The following is an 11,205-nucleotide window of genomic DNA, read 5'->3' as shown; positions in this document are numbered from 1 at the left end:
TTGTACATGTTTATGAGTGAAATGTATTTAATATATAGTTTTTAGAAAAAGTAAAAAACGAATTGAATACTCTTCTTACAGAAATATTGAAGCTGAATTAAATTGAGAATTCATCATTTAAAAAGCGAGGTTAGTAGATCATTTTCATACTGTAAAAATTAAATTAACATGAGAAAAATTTTTTAAATCAGTAATTACAAATATAAACTTCATAAATAGTATTTTATATTTTTGACGATAGCTGGCTAGTCTGAAATTTCAGTGTTGACACTCACAGAATTGTCCTGAATTCTGAATAATTAACGTTAATTAGCAGTTGCTTTATGGCCCTGCTAGTATCTCTAAAATGTATCAGTGTCCATCTAGTGATGGCTTAGGGCTGTCTTTTTGTTTAGGTCTTGTGGATTTTAAGGTTCCAGAGCTGGTGGTTGCTGTCAGTAGAGCTATGGGGCCTGCCTGCTCTCTCTGCGGGGCCCTGTGCATGTCGACAGATGCTGTTAATTATATACAGCCTTCAGCTGCTCTGATAAGGGGCCCATTCATTCCCTAAGCCAATTTAAACTATGCCTTTTGGTGATGTTGCCTTCAAACTCTGTTGAAATCCCCTGGCAACATTCCACCAGTTTAGAAGCCTTATTGTTTCAGAATGTAAGAATAATTTGAATGAATATAACAGAGACACTGTAGACAGAATCTCAAATATTTAAAGGAACATGTGTCTGTCTTTTAGTATAATAAATAAATATCTGCTGGTTAGCTTCATAATCTCATTTGAAGCATTTGTGAAATATTCAGACATGCCAAATTCTAATTTCAATTGGGAGAATTTCTCTGTGGCTGAAAAATAGTATTTGGAAATTCTCCCAAGTTGTACAGTTTATTGATTGTTAGAAGTCCAAGAATAAAAACATAAATAGCTGAAGGAATAACGTGCCACCAGTTGGGAACCTGCCTGACCTCTGGGACCTGTGAAGCAGAGAAAATTGTCACAAACTTTCTAAAAAGGCTGCTGACCTCTTGTTTCTTAAGTATCTGTGGTTCCATGTAACTTTGAGTAAAATATAGTGGCACTTCGTTTGTTAAATGGATAATTTAAACTGGTTTTACATTTGTCTGTATTAACTTTTTTTTCCTGATGTTTGTTTTTTGTTTTTTCTTTTGAAGTATTAGGTTTTAAAAGATCTGCTGCTCTTCCAGGTAAGGTGATGTGTTATTTGTCTCAATATTGTCTTAGAGCGATAGTCTCCATGTTACCTTCTAAGGATTCTTCCAAGCTTAGTTAGTGAAGGAAAGGATAGAAGACTGCCTGCTTGAAAGATTAAGTATGAAGACCTATTTAGTACATGCAAAGTAGGAAAAAAGAAACTGGAAGAGTTATACTTGGTTTATGGGAGTTTTTAAAAGATCTTCCTAGTTCAAAAACTCAGAAGCATCAAAGATTTCATTAACGTATCATATGATTACAATTTTACATTGACAGTACTTGGGGTGTGCTTTACAATTTTACCATTAAAAAATCAGGTTTTAGTGAAAAATACAACAAAGAAAGGGAAAAGCTACCCAATTTCCAAATTCCCAAAACAACTGTGTTAACATTTGATGTAATACATTCCAGACATCTTTCTCTGCATGTACAGATAAGCAGATACACAATACACATCTAAGGAGAAGGATAAATAACCCCATGTTGCTTATAAAAACTGGCTCTAAATACTAAAAATGAATCACCCGTGGTCACTCAACTAATAAAAATGGCAGAGTTGAGATGTAAACTCTTCTCATTTTAAATTGCTTTTCCCCCACTGTTTTTGTTTTTGTTTTTGTTTTCCTTTTCCTTAAATGGTATTTACGCATTCCAGGCTCATTCACCTGTTACTTGCTGAGGGTTACCCGTACATCTAGCATGGTACGGCAATACACAGGTACATACACAAAATCCGTGACATCAAAGGTGTCTTCATTGTCTTGGTCCATTCAGGCTGCCATAACAAATACCATCGACTGGATGGCTTATACAGCAAACAGCTATTTCTCACAGTTCTGGAATCTTCAAAGTCCAATATCAAGACTCTGGCAGATTTGGTGTCCGGTGAGGGCCCACTTCCACCTTGCAGGCTGCTGGCTTCACTGTAACCTCACATGGCAGAAGGGAGAAGGCAGCTCCCTGAGGTCTCTTTCATCGGAGCACTAATCCCATTCACGAGGACTCCACCCTCATGACCTAATCACCTCCCAAGGGCCTCACCTCCTAATCCATCACATTAGGGACTGAGTTTCAACGTGTGAGTTTTGAGAGGACAGAAACATTCAGTCTCTAGCACTAGTCTTCTCTCCTTGCCTTTCCCTTTACCTCAAGGCAGGTAAGAATTAGCCTACTGGCAGGAATTAATTCATTTGGACCTTTCCTACTTTTCCATGCCAGGGCTCCAGTAACCCGGGACACACCGAGGTGCTGGGCACAGTCCACAGAGACCGCGGCTGGCGTGTTCTTTGCCTCCAAAGCCAAGGTGACCAGCCTTGGCTCTTCCACCCTGGGAACTTGAGCCTGTGTGATGGGTGGGGATAAATGGCAGTGCTCAGGGCCCCAGGGGTTCTGCTGCGAGAAGTGTCTACTTCCTAAGGAAGCGTTCAAGCCAACAGTAGGATCTGCACGGGGCTAGCTCCTGGAGAGTGGGCAGTGGGGGCACTGGGCTAACTGAGGGACACTAGCAACGCTAAGGAGGGGAGCAGAGGGATCTACGTGTCGGAGACTGCACTGAAGAATAAATGCTAGGTCTGTGCCGTGACTTAACTATTGGACATTCTGGGGTCTTCGTGAAATTTATAGTTAAAGATACCAGGATTGGAAGGTTATTTTCTGAGACCCTCCTACAAAACGAAAGATTCACATATACTTAGAGCGATTGAAATAAATCATTGTTTTTTTTGGTCTGTTTTGTGGCCTCACTCTATTGGTTTTATTTATTTTTGCAGTTTAGTTGACTTATAATATTCTGTTAGTTTCTGGTGTACAGCATAGTGATTCAGTTATACGTATATATATATTCTTTTTCATACTCTCTTTCACTGTAGGTTATTACAGTGATTCAGTTATACGTATATATATATTCTTTTTCATACTCTCTTTCACTGTAGGTTATTACAGGCTATTGAATGTTACACAGTAGGACCTTGTTGTTTATCTGTTTTATATATAATAGTTTGTTTCTGCTAATCCCAGACTCCTCATTGATGCCTCCCCTCACTTCCCCATTCGGTAACCATAAGATTATTTTCTATGTCTTTCTGTTGTGTAAATAAGTTCACTTGCATCATTTTTTTAGATTCCACATATGAGTGATGTCTGGTATGTGTCTTTCTCTGTCTGACTTTCTCTTTCTCACTTAGTATGATAATCTCTGGGTCCATCCATGTTGCTACAGGTGGCATTATTTCATTCTTTTGTATGACTGAGTAGTATTCCATTGTATATATATTTATGTATCGTATCTTTATAATAAATCATTTAGTGGAGAGCAACTAACACCAAGAAATTATATATTATTCAAGAAAAGATAATAAAATTTCTGTGAAGAGAGTCACAAAATCTGAGTTAGACAGGAAATAAACAAGTGTGAACCAAAGCAGCCAGGGGCTTCATTTATTCTTACATCTGTGTGGTAAGAAAGTGGGAAAGTCATGGCCTAGAGTCTGAGTCCAGGTTCCAGGGGGAGATCTGCCAGCGGGATGTTCCAGCACATGGACATCATTTCTTTCTTAGGGTAAGTTTTACCCCAAATGTGTTCTGAAGAGGTCTCATACCATGAGATGTTTTGCAGAAAATGATTCTAGAGTCAAGTAAGTTTGGAAAGCCCTGCATAATAGAGCTCATTTCTTGGAAAAGACTCAGAAAAATTCCACTGATGTTTCAAAAACTATCCTGACCTCAGGATACTTTCTTCATATAACATATGTAGCACATTCTGGAGCAAAATTAGGGAAATAATGCAGTTAGATATTTGCCCTACAAACCTTGCTGTGGGGACTCTGTCCAGGTGAGAGGCCTGGGTCAGTTAGAATCTGAGAAGTCCGGTCTTGAGACAGAGAAAAGACACCGTGCTCTCTGTCCACTTTCCTCAGACCCATACTTAAGCTCGGCCCTCAGAGCTTACCTTTTTAAGAAAGACAAGAAGAAGAAGGCAGAAGGTAAAACCAAAAGAAAAGAAGTCATCTGAAAGGCCAACTCACAACAGAGTCTCATTAGCAGCAGTCTGGGTCCCACACCACGGCACCCACCCTGTTGCATGTGACTCACCATCTCCTTGACCTTGGCCCATGTCAGGAAATGATGAGTTGGGGGTACCATTAAGAAAGCACTGGTCAAAATATCCAAGAATCCCTGAATCCGTGTCACCCTGAGGGAGGTGTAAGCTCATGTGTACCCACCCTCACATGGTCACACACACACACCCCCTAAAACATCAGTGCGAGAGAATGTCAGTTACTCGCTGGAGGTTTCGTTGTAAAGCTGCAGTGCAAGACACTGGTACACTGACAAGCCCCACAGACTCGGGTCACCAGAGGAACCTAGAATGAGAAGCAAACCAAAGACCTCTGTCTTCTTCCATCTTGGAGCCTGAATCTGACTGCTGAATCTTGCCCCTGCCAGGGAAAGAAAAGGCCAAAGCACCTCTGCTGGTGTGAAGAACCAAAAGGGAAAAAGCCAGTTTGCTCTGATGTCTAGCAAGATGGTCCCCTGGCTATCCACCCAGTCCTGATGGGAGGATGGGAAGATGGGAGGAGGGCTTCCAGGCAGAGGATGCTCACTGGGGAGCTGCCTCCAGACTCACCTCATTTCATAAGGGAGAAGGAAGAAGGGCAGGGAGACCCTGGCCCTTTTTCTGGAGGGGGCCATCTAGGCAGCCAGCTAGTGTGGCTTAAAGGGGGCTTAACTGGCCCATCCTCCACCAGCTGACCTCCTCCGGAGAGAGGTAGAGAGAGATGCCGTGCAGACAAATAAGGTGGAAGGACAACCTATCCTCCACCAGAGCCCACAACACCTTCTGTAAGCAGAGTTCGAATTCCTTTTTCCCTCACTTAATTTTGTTTGCATCATGACTCACTGCCTTTCAGTTCATTTATGCACTCTGTGTTAGTTACTATTGCTGTGTAACAAATGCCTCCCCCCCCCACAACTTAGTGGCTTAATGCAGCAAATACTTATTATCTCACAGTTTCTAGGAGTCAGGCATCCCAGGCATGAGTGGTCACTCACACACAAGGCTGCAATCAGGCTTTGGGCTGGGCTTGTAGTCATCTTGAGGCTGAATTTGAGGTGGATCCACTCCAAGCTCCCACAGCGGTTGTTGGCAGGACTCAGTTTCCCTCGGGCTGTCAGACTGAGGACCTCGCTTCCTTACTGGCTGTTGACTGAAGGCTGCCTGCTGCTGGCTTCATCCTAGCAGGCAAGTGAGAAAGCAGGAGAGGGGTGTGAGCAAGGCGCAAGTTGCGTCTTAATATTTTTAATCTCATAAATGATAACTTCACTCCCTTTTGCCTTGTTCTTAGTTAAAAGCCAGCCACTCGATTCAGCCCACACCCAGGAGGAGATTACACAAAACTCCTGTGATGGTTAATTTTACATGTCAACCTGACTGGGCCATGGGGTGCCCAGATATTTGGTCAAACGTTTTTCTGGGAGTTTCTGTGAGTGTATTTCTGGATGAGATCAACATTTAAACAGCTAGATTGAGTAAAGCAAGTTACCCTCCCTAATATGGGTGGGCCTCCTCCAGTCCATTGAAGACCTGACTAGTACAAAAGGCTGACCTCCCTCCAAGTCAGAGTGAATTCTCGCCGATCAGTCTTCAAACAAGAACATTGGCCTTCTCTGGCAGTGGAACTCAGACTGAAACACTGGCTCTTCCTGGACCTGGGGTCTGCCAGCCTTCGGACTGGAACTGCGTCATTGGTTCTCCTGGTTCTCAGGCTTCAGACTCAAACTGGCGCTAGGTTATTGGCTCTTCCAGGTCTCCAGCTTGCAGACTCACCCTACCGGTCTTGGGACTTACTCGCAATCTCATAAGCCAACTCCATGTAATAAATCTTCCTTTCTACATAAGTAGATGATAAAAAAAAAGGAGATACATAGATAGGTGGGTAAGTAGATAGATCAATAGATCAATTGATCCTTTTGATCTGTTTCTCAGGAGAACCCTGACCAACACAGGCATGATACCAGGAAGCAGGGAACATTGGGTGCCATTTTAGAAACCTACCTAATATGCGCTGTGAATTTTATTACATATTATCTCCCTACTTAGAGAATTACAATTTCACTGTGTACTCTCTTTCTCCCATTTATCTTGACTTCAATCCCTCCCCTACCATCACGTGCAGCACTAAATCCAGAAAGGAAATAAATGCCCAGTGTACCACAGACATGCAGGAAGTCCTTATTAACTACAGTGTTAACTCAGAAGGCAAGAACCAATTATGTTTAGATATTGAATATTAAATGAGCCTAGGTTAAATTTAGTTTTCCCGATTAAAGTGAGACAATTTCCCAAATATCCATCTACCCTACAGAACTCAAAGGAAACTGGCCCTCATTAAATGATAAACTAGCATTTCAACAGAGTATTCTACTGGTGGGTCCTAGGAGTTATTCTGCTATTTGCAGTGAGAGGTGGGAAGGTTAAGTCTTAACTTTTAGTTACCTCTTTAACCTCTCTTGATCAAGGCTGACTAAGACATTAATGAAATTAACTTTAAAAATAGTAACTGACTCCTTTTTTTCTTCTTTGTAAAACTGGTTCATAATTATCAATAACAAAGCAGTGTAAATGTCTAGTGATGGCTGATTTATTGTCAATTTATTGGATTTGCCTGGTTACAGGTTAACTGCTTTGGTTTGTGGATTATCCTAGCAGCCCATGAAATAAGATTACTTTCCTCCCTGGACAGATTTTCTCCCAAATGGCCTTGGTAATTAAGAGGCATCTGATAAGATCTGTTGGTAGACATCTGAGTGGAAAGAGCTGCCTTATTACTAACCCCACTCCCACCCCACTGTCCCTGGAAGGCGACAACATTGGGCCACTGTAGCATCTTAACCAAATTTATTGTACAAACCAGTTAATCTGCAGTGGGCTAATAAGGAGTTTACTGCAGCTTGAAGGTTTTTTTTTTAAACCTGACTTACGACATACGTATAGTAAAATACCCAAAACTAAGTGTATATGCCTCAGTGAACTTTTATGATGTAACCACCAACCACATCAACATATAGAACATTCCTTTCACTCTAGAGGGCTGCTTCATGCTCCTTCTCAGTCGATACCCACACCCCGGAGGTAACCACCATTCTGACATCTATCACCATGGGTTAGTTTTGCCAGTTCCTGAGCTTCCTGTAAGTTAAATCCTGCAGTATGTGCTCTTCTGTGTCTAGCTTCTTTTGCTCAGCATTATGTCTGTGAGCTTCAGCCACACGTAATCGTAGCTTGTCCTTTCTTATCACTGTACTGTACTCCTGTGTGTGAACATACTTAAATTATTCATACAGTCTACAGTTGGTGGACATTTGGGTTGTTTACACTTTGGGTGTATTATGAAAGGAAGCTGCTATAAACATTCTTGTGGATGACTTTTGGTGGGTCAGGTCCAATGCTCATTTCTCCTAGGTAAATATCTGGGAGTGGGATGTCTGGGTCACAGCAGACAGTTTTCTCGAGTGGTTGTACTGTAACAAGCAGTGAGTAGAGCTCCAGTTGCATATGGCACAGGATGGGCTCCCTGGGAAGAAGGCTCCGCAACAGAGCTTGGTGTGTAGGATGTTTATTGCCCCTGGGATCAACTCCTGGGAAAGGGAGTGGAAGGAAGGAAGATGGACAGAGGGAGAGAGAAATTGAGCTGCAGTGCAGAGCCAACCACACCTGGGGTGCCGGGAATTAGAATGGCCCCTTGAAATTATCACGAGTTCGGCCAAGTAGGCTAGTCCTTTGTGCTGTCCATCCAATGGTCACTGTGACCTTGGATGAGATGTAGCTGGTGCAGTTGTGAAAGAACTGGGGATGGAGGTTGTCAGCACTCTAAGAATCTGGGACAACAATCACTTCATTGAAAGGAGATCCAGGCAGTGCCTCGCAGTGTCTACCTACTCCAGACACCCACACGCATACCTAGAGCTGTCAGGGGCTTTCATTTTAGTTATTCTGGTGGGTGTGTGGTGGTATGTCATTGTGGATTTTACTTCTCCTCTAAGGTCAGTAATATTCATATGCTAATTGGCCATTGGTTATCCTCTTTTGTGATGTACCTGTTCGTGTCTTTTGCCCATTGTTTAAATGGGTTGTTTGTCTTTTTCTTGTATATTAGTATTAGTTCTTTATATTTCCTGGATGTGTATTTGCAAATATACTATCTCAGTGCAGAGTTTGCCTTTTTGCAGTCTTGCAGCCTTTTGATAAACAGAAGTCCTTAATTCTAACGAAGTCAATCTTCTCTTTTATGATTGATTAATTTTTGCATTCTTTTAAAGAAGTCTTTCCTTACTTCAGGGTTGTTCTTGAACCCCAGTCCCTAAATGGTATGCTGAGTTGGCCTTAGCATAGAATAATTGTAGAATAATTATTTTAATCATACAGAAATTGTGGAACAAATAGAAATACAACTACCATTATTCATTAGTCTTTGTTTCATATTATTATTGAAACATTTAATTGATAAGTTTGGCTCTTGGCCAGGGTTTCCCTAAATGTATTTTACCAAAAGAAAAAAAAAAGGGGGATTCCATGATCACATAAGTTTGAGAAACACCTGGTTTTAACAAAGTCCAGTAGGCTCTCTACTGTAGTTCCTTGAGGTCTTCAATATCCTAATGTATATTCTGTAACTTCAAGAGCAATGGCAGATACTTTTCTGTCCCCACATTATTTGACCATAGAATGCCTTATCTCCAAAGCATTTCGCAGGACTAGTGTTTCACAAGTTACTAATTTAGTAAATATATCTCAAGACAATATAATATATATATTAAATATATATATATAAAGTATATCTCAAGACAAAATATATCTCAAAAAGAGACAAATGTTTTGATATCCAACAAAAAAGAGGTCCAAAAATCTGAATCCAAGAGTCCATAGTGATATTTTAAAATATCACTAAAAGTAAAGGGTGGAAGATTAGCCATTTTTTACAGGAGAATGCTAGTTAATAAATATAGAAAGACATAGAATCAGGAAATGGTCATTTTGCAATCCCCCACACAAGAGCAGATTCAGGCAAAGACCAACAAAGAATGCTAAGACCACTGGGAAAAAAGAGTATGGGGAAATGAAACATTCATATGGTCTCAATGCATCATTCCATAAATTGTTTCTTAATTGCTAAGGGGAAGAAGTAGCTTTTCAGTGGAAAGATGTGGCTGACACCAAATGAATCAAATGATCAAACTTAGTACCACCACCAATGGCACCAAAATCCATCATGGTCATCTGCTGTGACACAGTGAGAAACACCTCATGTCACCTACATGGTATCCTTGCCAAAAACATCTACCCCTAATCTAATCACGGGAGGCAATCAGGTAAGTCTCCATCATGGGCATTCCACAAAAATAGGTTTTGATACTTCAAAAAAGTTTGTCTCAAGAGACCAAACAGCAGGAACTGCTGTTCTAGATTTAAGGAAATGAAAGAGGCATTTCTAAGAAGAGTGGAAACATTTTTCCTGACTCCTTGTCTTTCACACGAGCAATGTGGTTCCACTGGCAAATTTTTATTGTACATAGAACATCTCAAAAGAAGGAAAATAGGGCCCCACCCCATGAGAGTACCTCAAAATCTATATGTGGATGTGGATCTCTGTAGAAAACACTAGTCTTTCCCCTGATCTGGAAATTCAAGAACCTCCTTCCACTGCAGATTGTAGCTAACCCTTTACTGCTGAGAATCAGTGAATTAAGGCTTTTCCTTTAACGTATGTGATACTCATAATACTTGCTGCCCAAAGAGCCAGACTTCTGATTTTTTGCCAGCTTTATGGCTGAATGATATAAACTGAAGAAAACCCAGGTTACTGTTGCCCTGTGGCCAGACTGAGAGCAGATAAGTAACTATGGACTTTACCCTGTAACAATTGAATGGAGGATTCAGGATAGACATCAGTCGTCCCCTTTAGACCAGTTCAAAGTTCCATCACACTCTTCCATCCTTCCTCCCTCATTTCATTCCTTCCTTTTGCCTCATTTGCCACCAGCGTGGCCCCATGTGGCTGGATTCTCCCCACATCCTAAATACAGACAATCGCTATTTAAAGCATTCACTTTATTTCCTTTGGAGAGTGATTTTGGTCTGGTGGTTGCTCTGGTTGTTTTTTCTAGCAGTAAATTAGCTCACTTTAGCAATTCCCCGTGTTTTCATTCCCCACTCAGGGACGTGTGATTTGTAACTAAAACAAAACAAAGATGCAAGGAACTCTTCTCAATCACTCACACCACTGGTACTCATTGTGTAATTTTTTTTAATTACGGACTTTTTTTTCCCCCACAAACGTCATGCACAACAAAACTGATTTCTCAGCATCTATTTTAAACCAGGACAATAGTGGTTGTTTATGTTTGTCAGACTGCCTGCCTGCCGGGACCTCTAGGACCTCCCAAAGCTGCCCGTGGCCAGGGCCTGGGGCCAGGTGGCAAAGGCACGAAAGAAGCCCTGAACCATTGGCAGAATTGGCTGCGACACTGGAACCAGCTGGGGAACCAGGGCAGATGTTTCCTGGGACTCAAGGGAGAGTCTTGAAAGAGGTGGAAAACCCTAAAAGAATGGCTAGCCTTCTCATCATTACTTGAAGGAATTCCAAAGAGGAACAAAAGAACACATCTTCTTGTTTTATTATATCTGCGAGTTCCTAATGTTCCTTCAAAATGACTCTTGTCCTCTTTTGCCTCCTACAAGGATTTGACAGCCTCAGTCCTGAACAAATATTGCCTGACATATTAGCACATCAGGAGCTTAGAAAAATATAATTAAAGGTAAAATGTACTAGGACTGAATGATACAGATACCCTAGTCATTCACTTCTAATTACATTTGGATGGATTCTCTGTTGCCATGGAAACTCTCTATCCTTAGGAAATTTTGGAGGCAGGGATCTCCTCCAAATTTCACAGTTCTGCATCTTAAAGAAATTTCTTGTTCTATTTATGAGTTTTGAAGATAT

At 41.2% G+C, this 11,205-nt stretch overlaps 1 long non-coding RNA gene across 1 annotated transcript; it reads left to right on the top strand.

The window, feature by feature from the left end:
* Nucleotides 1-8: 8 nt before the first annotated feature.
* On the top strand, nt 9-3,027 carry LOC135322727 (uncharacterized). The gene is made up of 3 exons (XR_010383499.1): nt 9-129; nt 1,165-1,197; nt 2,423-3,027. It is a non-coding gene; the product is annotated as an uncharacterized LOC135322727 (long non-coding RNA).
* Nucleotides 3,028-11,205: the final 8,178 nt, after the last annotated feature.

Source organism: Camelus dromedarius, chromosome 13, assembly GCF_036321535.1.
Source record: "Camelus dromedarius isolate mCamDro1 chromosome 13, mCamDro1.pat, whole genome shotgun sequence".
Taxonomy (NCBI): Eukaryota; Metazoa; Chordata; class Mammalia; order Artiodactyla; family Camelidae; genus Camelus; species Camelus dromedarius.
This window is presented reverse-complemented; position numbering and strand designations above follow the sequence as displayed.